The sequence below is a fragment of the Gossypium hirsutum genome, chromosome D07 (genome assembly GCF_007990345.1).
Source record: "Gossypium hirsutum isolate 1008001.06 chromosome D07, Gossypium_hirsutum_v2.1, whole genome shotgun sequence".
Classification (NCBI taxonomy): Eukaryota; Viridiplantae; Streptophyta; class Magnoliopsida; order Malvales; family Malvaceae; genus Gossypium; species Gossypium hirsutum.
In genome coordinates, this window is record NC_053443.1 from 58,840,306 (window position 1) to 58,854,775 (window position 14,470).

General features: G+C 30.9%; 1 long non-coding RNA gene across 14 annotated transcripts; it reads right to left on the reverse strand.

Annotated features, from left to right (window-relative positions):
- Window positions 1–75: 75 nt before the first annotated feature.
- Window positions 76–5,983, reverse strand: LOC107904834 (uncharacterized). 14 transcript variants are annotated; one of them, XR_005916494.1, is made up of 11 exons: window positions 5,434–5,953; window positions 5,195–5,299; window positions 4,930–5,061; window positions 4,570–4,709; window positions 3,348–3,503; window positions 2,749–2,814; window positions 2,351–2,406; window positions 2,177–2,249; window positions 1,981–2,082; window positions 407–550; window positions 76–320 (listed from the first exon to the last, which is right to left on the reverse strand). It is a non-coding gene; the product is annotated as an uncharacterized lncRNA (long non-coding RNA). The 14 variants fall into 14 exon arrangements; XR_005916493.1 differs by having other exon boundaries at window positions 2,749–3,503; window positions 5,434–5,954; XR_001686361.2 differs by lacking the exons at window positions 76–320; window positions 407–550 and adding an exon at window positions 3,091–3,145 and having other exon boundaries at window positions 1,739–2,082.
- Window positions 5,984–14,470: the final 8,487 nt, after the last annotated feature.

Sequence of the window (14,470 nt, forward strand, 5' to 3'; positions counted from 1 at the left end):
AAAACACAACTTAAGAAAGTAAATGTAAACGAAACTTAAACCCAAGTATTATAAATGACATACACGTTTTGTTACCTTAATCAAATCGAGAGCTTGGTTCTTGTTACTCTCGGGCACTTTATGCCATGACTTGAAGTTAATTGGCAACATATTTGCATTCCGTGCTAGAATGCCCATGTATCCTGCTAAAAGGCGAGCTTCTGATCCAACAGGCTGACCAAAGCTATTACTGGATACTTGGACACGCTCGACTGGATCTAGATCGTATAAATCGCTCAGTACTGTACGTCCGCGAACTCTCCGAGTCCCACCAGTTTCATCTGAAAAATAAAAGTATTGTAATATACGAAATTTAAAAAAAAACAAACAAGAAGTCAACACACATGTAAATTAAATGTTAAATTACTTTGAACTTCTATAGGTTCCTCAGGTGTAACCGGAACATTCGAAGATCCAATAGCAGTCTGTTGTTCAGTGCTATTTGTTTCCGCCGAGTTTGGAGTACCTTGAACAATGCGGTGCGATCGCACTTTTCTTCTAGGCATTTTATCTGCAATACAAATAAATTAGTGTGAAAAACTTAGTATACAATTACAATAATAATATCACATATAAAATAGTTTAAATATCATCATTCGTAATTTAAGTAAGTTATGTATAATATTAATTAACTAACTTATGTAATTTAAGTATAATATTAATGTAAGTTATGTAATTAATGTATAATATTAATTAATTAAGTCATGTAATTTATGTATAATATTAATGTAAGTTATGTAATTAATGTATAATATTAATTAATTAAGTCATGTAATTTATGTATAATATTAATGCAAGTTCTGTAATATATGTATAATATTAATTAATTAAGTTATGTAATTTATGTATAATATTAAATAATCAAGTTATGTATAATATTAATTTTTTTATACATTTTTTTGAACAAATTTAAGTGCCAAATATATATATATTCCACTACTTTTTCCCCCTAAATCCTAGGTTTAAGGCTTGTTGGGTTGCAAATGTAAGCCTAATTCATTTTTAATGAACCCTATTAACCAAATTCGACTTTGATTTTTCTTAATGACTTATTAGAGAAAAAACATTACACCAAAACAGGCTTTTAGCGGCACTTTTTTTTGCCTCTAGAAGCGCCGCCAAAAACGCCGCTAATGACAACGTCGCTAACTTTAGCGGCGCTTTTCCTACAAACGCCACTAAAGACCAAGATCTTTAGCAACGCTTCTTCTACAAACGCCGCTAAAAACCATGACCTTTAACAACGCTTCTCCTACAATCGCCGCTAAAGACCATAACCTTTAGCGGCAATTCTCCTACAAACGTCCCTAAAAACCATGACCTTTAGCGGCGCTTTTCCTACAAGCGCCGCTAAAGACCATGACCTTTAGCGGCGCTTTTCCTACAAACGCCGCTAAAGACCATGACCTTTAGCGGCACTTGTAAGAAAAGCCCCTATAGAATAGACCTTTAGCGACGCTTTTGACACAAACGCCGCTAAAAATATGTCTTTTAAAAAAATAATTTTTTTAAATAATATTTATTTCTATAATAAATATTATATTATGTTTTAAGGATAAATAAAAAATATTATTTAAATTAAATTTTCTACAAAAATTTTAACTTTAAAACTAAATATAAATATAAAAATTAATGAATTTAAATTTAGAATTTAAAATAATAAATTAATAACACAATTAAAATCCAAAAGTTAGAAAACTTAAGTAAAAATAAAAATTTAGAATCAAAACTAAAATAAATAATACATATGCAAGGTAATTAAATATACAATGCATTTTCTTAATCAAGTAAATCTTGGTTACAGAACTAACACAAAAAAAAACACAATATACAGTAAGTTTCGTCTTTCACATTTAAAAAATAATAATAATAGCATGTTTGTTTGAATGCTACCATGATCAAAACACAAAAATGAAGTGAAAGTATGCAAAGGTTTTCCACCTGATACAAATTTCTCCTACGAATGTGCAGAATCAGATCTCTAGATTCTCAGAGTTCTTCATCTGGTGCTGTCTCGATGGTTTTGGTTATTGTGTCATCTAGCTAGATTCAAAAAATGAATAGAATGCAAAGCATGTTATACATTTGGACTCCAAATTTTTAGCAACTTAAAAGAATGCTAAGCATGTTGTCCAACCTTCCAGTACTCACAAGGATCCTGAGTAAAAATGAAATCAGACCTCACCACTTAAGATAAGACGCCTACACAACTAATTACAAAAAAGAAAAAGATGAGAAAAATAACAATGTAAAAAAACACTAAAAGAACTAAACATGTATTTCGCAAGTAAATGAAATAGATGATACTAACAGTCTTTAGCACAATAGCAGATCTCATCACCCAAAACTCGCATAGTCTCCATGAACCTGCAGGTGGTGTAGCATGTATATTAAGTTTCACTTACTTATCCACATCAATTACATTCTGACCATTTGCAACAATATCATATAAGAATTGCTTCTCCTTTGCACTCTTCAAAGTAAGCACAAAATAGTGTATGTGTTAGATAAAGCAAAGAAACAAAGAATGTCTGTACTTCATATTGGAGCAAAATATAAAAAATCCAGTGATCAACATGTGCCTACACTTAAAATGTAAAAAAACCAATGATCAACCAAAATTAAACTATTCATCAAAATGATTGCAATTAACTGAGTTAAAACATGATTTTTTTTTCTTTTCTTGCAAATATCTAAAGTTTTTTATACCTTCCCAAATGGTGAAACAAGCTGGTGAAGTGCTGTAATTCTGTCTCCTAATTTTTCTTTCCTCACCTGCCATATAACATATATATATGTATATATATACAAGTCAGAAAAAAAAAAGTAGGTGATTAATTTACTATTTTACTTTCACTTAAACTATATTCTCTTTTTCATACATTAATCTGTAAAACGAAGACTCCCCCAAATTACTTCAGATGTCTCTCTTAAATTCTATTTAAAAAAATTAAAAATCTATAAAAAAATCAATTACTATAAAAAAAGAAAAGATAAGTGTGAATTAAAAATATAATCCCAAATACTGATTCGAATCAGCTGATTTTTAACCTGAGAACAGCTGATTTTTTCTCTTCCAGCAACCTGCACAACTCGACCTTTAACCCTACAACTTGCATGTGAATGTTTATAATAAATTAAAGAGTAAAACATCACAAAAGAGGCCAACAAAATTTTCATGCATGAACTTAAGGCAAGCAAATATACATTTTGAGTAAGAAGTGGCCTATTATCTATTCAACTTGCCAAACATTAGTTTGGCCTGTAATGAAATATTGTATTCATCAAAAGGAAAAATTATATACTACCTGCTGTTGAAGATCTGGAACAAAATCCGACTAAGCATCTCTTGTCAGACAGAGAAGATTTTCATCCGCATTCTTTGATTCGGACTTGGAACGTGAAAGATCTCCATTAGTTTTTGAATCAACCAACTCTACTGTCTTATTTGTTGAAGATCTGCACTATTTGTTGTTCATGCTATATAATTTACTTGCTCGACCAAATTAAAGAATATTTATAAATAACAAATTTGAAATTTTACCAAATAGTATCTAAAAGTTATAAAGCAAAATTCTATTTTGTCAATAACCCAAAACCTAAATAGAAAAAGCAAAAAGCAAATCAAAGTGAATTATTATGAATAATCTAATAATATTAAATAAATTTAAAATTTGAATATTAAAGTTTAAGAAAATGGTTGAGATGAAAAAAAAATGAAGGTTGAGTAGAAACTTGAAATTTTATACAAAAGTAATGTTTTATTGAAAATTCAAGTAATCTAAATTCTACAATGCTTCTACTCTTAACTGTTTTGACACTATTTTTTTTTTATATTAGTATACCTTTATATGTATTTTTATAGTGTTGGAAAATTAATATATTATTTCCAAAATTTCAACTTAAATTTTAATATGTTTTATTGTTGCACACTGTCTCCAAATAACTTTTAATTTACCCTGATTTTAAATAATAATAAAAAACAAAACTGAAAATATAAAACCTGCCTTTTACAACAAACATCCCAAAAAGAAGGACAACAAAGAAAAAAGACAGTTTAGAAAAATATTAGTTTTCTTACTCCAATTTTATAAACTATATTTCATAAATCCACAGTGCTAAAAAAGATTTTATATTTTAAAAAATAAATGATTTATAAATAAAATTATTAAAAACACGAATATATTTTAAGATGTGGTTTTATCAAACTAAAGTAGAACAGATTCGTTTTATGTTAACTTTTCCTAATAAAAACAATAAATTGTCTCTTTTCGGAAAAGAGGAAAAAATGACCTTTTATTCAGATAATTATTCTTTAAAACATAAATTATTGAGATAAATCAACATTTAATCCCTGAATTTGATAAAAAATTCAAATTAGTCTTAATCTTTTTTTTAATCCACATTAACTTTTAAATTTCACAAGTAATTGCCATGCACAAACATGGTACAGTCACTGCTAGGATACACATCAACCATGGTAAAGCAAGCTTCCATCATTACTATTTATATCAAGTAGAACGAACTTACAATTGCCTGGTGCAGATCATTTTTGCTACTTTGGTCAGAAATGTGCAGTTGCCCAAACACCTTTTTCCATTGTGCATTGGCTCAGACTTTATGGAAAGTGATAAATAGTAAGCATTTGATCTGTTAAAGAATCTTGCAGACTGCAAATACCACATCAGAAAATTGCTAGTTGAAATATAAACAAGGGAGATCCATGAGTTACAAAGAGAACAATAGGATGGCCTTTTTAGACTCTAAAAGGGTGATGTTAAGAACTTAAACAGATTCCATCACCTTTTACAAACTATGATTCGCCATTCATATTTCTCTACTTCCATGATTTCCAACTAGGAATTACTAGCAATAAATATTGTTACCTACATCAACAAAGCTGGAACTGTTTCATGATTCATTTGCTCCCTAAATAGGCTAGAGTCAGAGTCAGTCCAACTGCTATGTCTCATACACCATCCTGCATGAGTTATAATCTGATGAAGTGACCTATACACCATCCTGCATGAGTTATAAGCAGCATACTGAAATTAATACAATTGACCACTTCCAACTAAAATATAACATTCTAATAGAAATTTGTAGTCTAAAATTATTACACAAAGCATAGACAACAGCAGAATTCTCGGTATACCTCATTTAAGTCTTCCATTTGAAGTACTTTTTGTACATCAACAGTATATAGATTGTCTACTTCAGCGGATTCTCCAAACCTCTCCTTCCATACTGAATCAAACCGCTGATGAAGAAACATTCAATTTAAAATTCATATAAAATTGATTTATCAGACCCTAATCTAACAGCAGAGAGATGAAAAATGAGCAATCATATAACTGCTTAGCACATTGTATGAATAAACACAAACCCTCTAACCTTAGATCCCTACTTCTGAGATACATGCGAAGAAGGCAATGTTCAATTTAAATCCCAAATCAGACGGTTTAGCTTCAGAGAAAATTGAAGATAGACAAGAGAGGAAGGAGTGGACGCTTTAACCGTTTACGGAATACGGATGTAAACATAAACTGCTGCCCGACAACCACCATCTTCAATGCTAAAAATCGCTAAACATTTACCTCTAAAATTTATCATTCTATCCGGGATTCATAGGCAAAACACCAACAATATTTGGAACTTGCGCAATACCAAAAATGAGAAAAAAGGAAAACTTGAGGATAATTTGAAGGAGGGTTTGGGTTTTGCTTGAAGGAATTTGGGTTTTGGAGGGAAGGGTGGAAGGGGAAAGTGTGTCGACAAGGATGCAGAGGGCTGCCGATTTGGGGAATTAGGGGGGGAAATAAAGGGAATCGGGGTAGGGGAGAAATGGCTTGGGAAAAATAAAATAGGGGAAAAAGAAGAAGAGATTTCTAGGGATGGGGGAATCGATTTTGGGAAAAAGAAGGGGGGAAAAGAAGAATATTTCATTTGAAATTTTGGGCTAAAAAAATATATAAACACAAAACGATGTCGTTTTGTAAAAATATTAGTGGCTTTTGGCAGAAAAACGCCACTATTGCTCTCTTTTTTGCGGTTCTAATTCTTACCTTTTGTGGCGTTTTTTTATAAACGCCGCTAACACTCTACTTTTTTACAATTTTTAAATTAAATTATTGTATCTTTCATATAAATTTTAAATAAATAATTTTTAAATTTTAAGTAATATTTAAAAGAACTAGATAAAATAATAATTTTTAGTTTTTGTATTTCATTTTTATTTGTTATAATTTGGTCCTATCCAAAATAGATAGTTACTTATCAATATCAATCTGTTACTTTTATTGACAAATAATTTAAACTATAATCATAATTTTAATATATTAAAATTAATATTATCTCTTTTACAATTATATAAGAAATTATTTAATATATAAATTAAAAAATACCGATTAATCTAAACCCTAAACCCCTAGCCCCTATCTCATAAACCCTAAATTATAAAACATTAACCATAAAACCCTAACCCCTAACCCCTCTTTTACAATTATATAAGAACTTACTTAATATATAAATTAAAAAATACTAATTAATCTAAACATTAAACCTTAATTCGGCCTCAAATCTCTAAACCCTAAATCACTAACTCTTAACCTATAACCTCTAACCCTTAACCCCTAACCACTAAATAATCTAAACCCTAAACTCTAACCCGAATCCCTAACTCCTAACCACTAACCCCTAGACCTTATTTAATATAAATTAAAATACACTAATTAATCTAAACCCTAAACCCTAACCTGACACTGAATCTATAAACCCCAAATCCCTAACTCTTAATCTCTGACCCCCTAACCCCTAAATCACAACACTTAAACCAAAACCCCTAATCCATAATTCCTAATTCCATAATCTATAAATCTTAAAATTGTAACTCCTAAACCGGCCTTAAATCCTAAATTAACCATATGCCCTAAACCATAAACCCTAAAAAATATATATTAAACCCTAAAGTGTAATAATAATTAATTAAATATTTTAAAATTAATACTATCGTATCTTTTACAATTGTATATGAAATTATTTAATACATAAATTAAAAATCAATCAGTCATGTACCCAACAAATTTTAAAATTATGGCTTAATAATAGTATTTTAATTTTTCTATTTTTAACAAATATTTTTCTATGTTTTTTATTTCAATTTATTTCTACGTGTCATTATTTCAAATTAATCCATTTTTAACAAATATTCAATTAAAAATAAATTGAATTTTAATTAATAAAAACAAACAAATTAAATAGTAATTAGACATATAAAATGTTTTTGCGGCGCTTATCAAAAAACGCCACTAAAACCCTGAGCATTAGCGGCGCTTTTCCAAAAACGCCGCTAAAGCCCCGAAAGGTCAAAAAACGATGCCGTTGGGCTTAGGTTTTTTACTAATGCTCATTTTTAGCGGCGCTTTACTTAAAGTGCCGCTAATGCTCAATCTTTAGCGGCGTGTTATGTAAAGTGCCGCTAATGCTCGTTTTTTAGTGGCGTTTTTTTATCCAAACGCCACTAAAAATGCCGCTAAAAGCCTGTTTTGGTGTAGTGAAATAATTTAATTATATATCGTGTTATTTACCCACAATATTGGTTAAGTTCTATAGGTCGAATTCTCTTGTCTTGAGGGCTTCGATTTGACTTTAATCTATTATGTTTTAGCAGTTATGAGTACCATGTGGATTTGAAATGTTGACATGATAAACTTGGTGTAATATGTGAAATTATTACTTGAAGTATCTAGAATAAAAGCATTAATTGGAATGAGCAAAAAGAACCCAAGGAAGCTGGAAAGTGACTCCAACTGCAAAATTTGGTTCGGGTTATAGTTAAACAAATTTGGTTTTTGGTTCAGAAGTTTAAAACCGCAATTATTCAAACTAACCAAAACCTATTTCTTATTTAATTTATAGTCAGTTTCTTATTTTTTGAGAGTATAAAATTAATAATTTATGACTAAATTATTGAAAAATACTATATAAAAAAAGTATTTTAAATTTTAAAAAGACTAGTAACTGAACTGTTAGAAAAACCAGATTATTTCTAATTAATTGCATTTTTTTTACAAAACCGAACTGATATGTATTATACAGACTTCTCATCCTTGAGTATCAAGGCCTCCTTTTTCTGACCTTCTAATGGATCTAGCTAGAGGTTAATGATTTTATTGCTCTTGAATCAAATGGTAATATAGGAAATTGGGGGAGCTAGGGTGATAGGAACAGGGAGTTTGAGTAGAAAAATTTGAATTTTAATCAGACTTAGGTATTGTCTTCCTATCTAGGCATATGAACCGTGGGAGGGGGAGAATAAAATACAGGTGTGGGTTCAAAAGCTTCAGCTTTAAACTCAAGTAGATGAATTCCGTAATGATTTCAACTCAACAAATATTCAAAAAATTTGTAATTAACATCGACAGAATAAACAAATTTTTAATCGCAATTTGTAATTAACATCGACAGAATAAACAAAAAATATTCAACAAATTTGTAATTAATCATGTTAAAAATATGCGCAAATTGCCCATTCCCAATCGATTCATCGAATCCATAAATTTCCATGACAGAATCAGTTTAATCGAAACCCTAAACCCAGAAAAACAAAACCCTAAAATTTTAATCGGTCATCGACAGAAATGGCTTACCTGGGATACAAATCTCGCAGCTTTGCCCAACAATGGTGTAAAGATCGATGTTCTCTCTTCTGTTGATTCCTGAGATGTCGGCTCCTCTTATTTTCTTGCTAATTTTTTTTCTTCCCTGCGGAATCGCTGCTGTGCCTCTGCTAATTAAGTTTCTTCAAATAATCGTAAAGGAGACGGAGGGGAGGGATTAAGTCAAAATGTCCTCTTAGGAAACGGCACCGTTTAAGGTAACTTTAAGTCTCGTTTGCGGCGTTTTTAAAACAAACGCCTCTATTGTATTCCCATTTGCGGCGTTTTATACAGAAACGCCACTAATATTTTAAAGCACGTAAAGAAACGGCGCCGTTTTTCCAAATTTTAAATTTTATCCATAAATTGAAACGACATCGTATCAAACCAGCTTGGAATTTTTTTTGTGGCGTTTTTATAATGTCCACCTTTAGCGGCGTTTTTGGCAAAACCGCCAGTAAAAAATTTAAATTCTTTTAACAAAACGGTGCCGTTTTGGGAAATTTGTATATATTAGCGGCGTTTTTAAAAAACGCCGCTAAATTTCATATTATTTATTTATTTATTGTATTTTCATTAAAATTTTTAGTAAATAATTATTAAAGTTTTAAGTAATCTTTAAAAGTTTTTGATAAAATTATAAATTTTTGTTTTTTTATTTCCTTTTTATTTTTTCTTATATTTTGGTCCTGTCCAAATTAAATAATTAATCATATATATATTCATATAAAAATATCAAATTGTTAAGGTTTAATATTTTTCAGACTATTTAGTATTAATTAATTGTATCATTTAACAAGTCTCAAATAAACCTTAATATCCTAATTTAACCATTAATATATAAGCGGTCAATATATAAATTAATATATTTTAGTAATATATACTCATAATTTAAATATATTTATTTTATTATTAAGAACATATTTAATATATAAATTAATAAAACTAATTAATCTGAGCTTAAACCTTAATCTGATCTACCTTAAATCACTAACTCTTAACCCTAAGTACCCCAAACCCCACCCCTAAACCCTAAACACTATTTAATATATAATTTAAAAAACACTAATTAATCTAAATCCTAAACCCTAACTCGACCACGAATCACTAACCCCCAACCCCTAAACATTATTTAATATATAAATTTAAAAAACACTAATTAATCTAAATCCTAAACCCTAACTCGACCCCGAATCACTAACCCATAACCCCTAAACATTATTTAATATATAAATAAAAAACACTAATTAATCTAAATCCTAAACCCCTAGCTAACCCTAAATCCCTAACCCCTAAACATTATTTAATATTATATAATTTAAAATATATTAATTAGTCTAAACACTAAACTCTAACCTAACACCGAATCCATAAACCCTAAACTTCTAACATTTAACCTCTAACCCCTAACCCTTAATTAACCAATAAACCCTATTTCTATAATCTAAACCTTAAAATTGTAACTCTTAAATTAACCAGCCCTAAATCCTAAATTAACCATATATATACGTTACCCTAAACTATAATGATAATTAAATTAAATATTTTAAAATTAATACTATCGTATCTTTTAAAATTATATTTGAAATTATTTAATATATAAATTAAAAATCAATCAATTATGTACCCAAAAAATTTTAAAATTATTTTAATTAAATTATAGTATTTTAATTTCTCCATTTTTAACAAATATTTTTCTATGTTTTTTTATTTCAAATTATATCTACGTGTCATTATTTCAAATTTATTCATTTTTTAACAAATATTCAATTAAAAATAAATTGGATTTTAATTAATATAAATAAACAAATTACATAGCAAATATATAGATAAAATGTTTTTGCGGCGCTTTATAAAAAACACCGCTAAAGGCATCAGCATTAGCGGCGCTTATTCAGAAACGCCGCTAAAGACCCCAAAAACTCAAAAACGGTGCCGTTGGGCTTAAGCTTTTGCGGCGCATTTAAAAAAACGCTGCTAAAGACCTGAGCATTAGCGGCGCTTTACATAAAACGCCACTAAAGACCCCAAAAACTCAGAAAACGGTGCCGTTGGGTTTAGGCTTTTTGCGGCGCTTTTGAAAAAACGCCGCTAAAGACCTCAGCATTAGCGGTGCTTTATAGATGTGCCGCTAAAGACCCCCAAAAACTCAGAAAACGGTGCCGTTGGGCTTAGGCTTTTTGCGGCGCATTTAAAAAAAAGCCGCTAAAGACCTGAACATTAGCAGCGCTTTACATAAACGCCGCGAAAGACCCCGAAAACTCAGAAAACAGTGCCGTTGAGCTTAGGCTTTGCGCTTTAAAAAAAACGCCGCTAAAGATATGAGCATTAGCGGCACTTTACATAAAACGCCACTAAAGACCCCAAAACTCAGAAAACGGTGCCGTTGGATTTAGACTTTTTGCGGTGCTTTTAAAGCAACGCCACTAAAGACCTGAGTATTAGCGGCGTTTTTACAGAAACGCCGCTAAAGACCCCAAAAACTTAGAAAACGGTGCCGTTTGTCTTTGGCTTTCTGCGGCGCTTTTATAAAAACGCCGCTAATGCTTATTTTTAGCGGTGTTTGTTACAAATCACCGCTAATAATTGACCTTCAGCGGCGTTTTTATAGAAATGCCGCTACAGCTTGATTTTTAGTGGCGTTTTCTGTCTAAACGCCGCTAGAAGCGCCGCTAAAAGCCTGTTTTGGTGTAGTGTAGAATCATTATTCCGGATAATATACTTAATTCTTAGAGAATAAAAGTCTCTCTATTTTTGGGCAGAATAACAATATCTAAAAGTTGTGTTAATACCCTTAATGTTGCCATCTATTTATAAGGAGAGAAGGTAGAACCCTTATGCAATTGTAGAAGTTTATTTCAACTAGAAAAATAAACTCATAGTCTAACTAGAAAAATAGGCGGCAGCAACCCTAACTATTTTTAGTCATCCACCCCTTTTTACATAAAGGGCTTTTGGACCTCTTCCATATCGGGTCCAATTACAAGTACTTCCCGGGCTTTTAACCCAAGACTTTATAATTTAATCCAACTCAATATTTGTATTTCTATTTCCCAAAATAAACTTCAATGTTTCCAATTGAATAATTTTTTCAACACAATTTTAATTCCATTAAAATCATGAAGACTTTAACGTAAAAGAATCTATGATAAAATATATTTAATATTTTCGTATTCAACGGTTCACTATGACCAAATGATTTATTTCTATTTTCGAACTTCATTTAATTCGAAAAACATAAATTCATTTTTCAGGTCGTCTTCATTTTTCATTTTCATTTTCATTTTCATTTTGGAGAAAACCACATTAATTTCCAAATGATTTCATTTCTTCATTTTCATTTTCATTTTCATTTTGGAGAAAACTATAATCATTTTCAAATGATTTCCCATTTCTCCATTTTCACCATTTATATTAATTTCTGTTCATTTGATTCAACATGCAATTCATTTCTGGTTTCAACAAGCTAGTGGAGGGACCGGTTGGACATATGCAATTGAGGCTTAAATGATTTATAAGTTCCAGCTTTTCGCCTATTAATTATAAGCTCATTTAGTCACAAAGTCATTCCACTATAGTATCGGGACTGAGCTCTCCCTAATGGCATACCATTACGAAAGAAACTCGATCAGTGCTCGTCCAATGACCTTGTCATAAGTGTGTTGCCCTCATAGGATATCCGTAATATTTTTGGGATAATATCCATTCTCCCAATATGATCTTATTTTATCTCATGGTAAACATTACATCTTCCTTAATGAAAAGTCAATTACTATCAAATAGTAATCAAGTCATTCATCACAAAAGACGAACAACTCGTGGCCACATTTACTTTTCATCAAATGCCAATGAGAGGATATCATTTACCCATGTCTCAAGCTATGAATTCCACTGCTGTGAATAATCCTACCTACTGCAGAAGTCATACACCCAACACACCAACTTTCGGTTCCTTATTTATTCGAATTCAGGCTTTTACTTACATCAAAGTGTACGAGTCACACATACATAGTTTGTCATCCACTCAGGATTTAGGTACGCCACACTATGAACGTCACAAGTGAATAAATCTATAAATGAATTCAGGATCTATTCTTCTTAGGTCCAGTCTGATGTACTGTCAATCCAGTCAATCATATCTATGTCTCTATCTTCTGAGAGTCATTCGCTCCAATGCCCAAGATGAGGCATCTCCCAACTAGACTTGATAGATGATATATTAGTCTTTCAATCGGTTTTCTAATTTTCGATTAGACTAGGGACATGTTTAGGTTCGTGTACTAATACAAGTTATTTTTCCGTATTACGACCAACTACATAATACCGCTTAGTATCAGTTTAAACATTAGACAACCAATGAGCAACATTTGCTTCTATTTTACTTTGGGTGCAAAAACTATATGAGAACAATAATACAAAGTATATTAATTTTAGTTAATGAATTTGTTTTATTAACCAATCTGTTCGAAAAAATTACAAGTTACAAATGAATATACTACACTTAGGGTACTAGATCCAATAGTATCTTTCTTTCTAAACCCGTTTGGTTCCACAAAAGCCGTTAGAAGCATGTCATCTTCCTCACCAAATTCTACATAGTTTGTTTCTATATTCTCATGGCACTCATTTTAGAAATGTCCAATTTTATGAAATTTGTAGCTTTCCACTGTTGCTTTGTTAAAACTTGCTTGACCTCTCCCCCTCCCTCTCCCTCTTCCTCTTTTATAAGCACTACGACCACGACCTTTTCCTGTATCATATGTCAATTTCAAAAACTGCTCCTCTCCATGATGCCTTTGAAATTTATGTTCATGTACTATTAATGAGATTTGTAATTCATCTATAGTGAGAGCATCAGTGCCTTTTGATTCCTCAATAGAACAAACAACATAGTTAAAACTTTTCAGTTAAAGAGCTTAGAATTTTTTTCTGCCACTTTAACATCCTGCATATTTTCTTTATAAGTTTGCATCTTGTTGTTCACTTTCATGACCTTTGAGAAGTACTCTATCACTCAGTCATCATTCCTCATCTCAAACGTTTCAAATTCTCTGTGGAGAGATTGAAGATAAGATCTCTTGACCTTTACATTTCCTTCATATTTTTTATTTATGGTATCCTATATTTCTTTGGTAGTATTCTTGTTAAGAATGATTTGTCTCATCATTCTTCTTTCTTTGTGTATTTAACTAAGGTGCTTTTCTTTCTAGTTCAACATAGTCAGGATTCACCTCCCTTTATTCCTTAGAATGTAGAAAATTTTCCATTAATATGCTCCAATGATCATAGTGACCGGTGAGGACTAGTTGGTTGTATAAAGTTGTCAGAATTCATCTTTTGAGTCATCTTCTATGTTGTTGCTAAAATTTCTCAAGCCTTGAGGGGCTTCTAATACCAAATTGTCGGGAACTTTGATCTAATATAAGACACAAGAACACAAGTAAACAACAAGCTAGACTTTTAATGACTTGAGTTTTACTGACGATGACCTTGGCTTATATAGTCATACAATAAGATCTTAATAGAGAATAAAAACCACACACTCAAATCAAATCAAAGATAAGAGATAATAGTAACATAGAATAATTCAAATACCAATATCCCTAAAGAATATGACTTATTCTAACAATAAGTTCTGCAAAAGACTCTTTTATAAATGTCATTTTTCTCTACTAGTCAGAACAACCGGTGGTAACCCAAATCTAGACACTTGGGTGTTCCTTGAGGTTTGATCCAAACAAATTCTGTTTTCGAGCCTCATTGGCCAAGTAAGC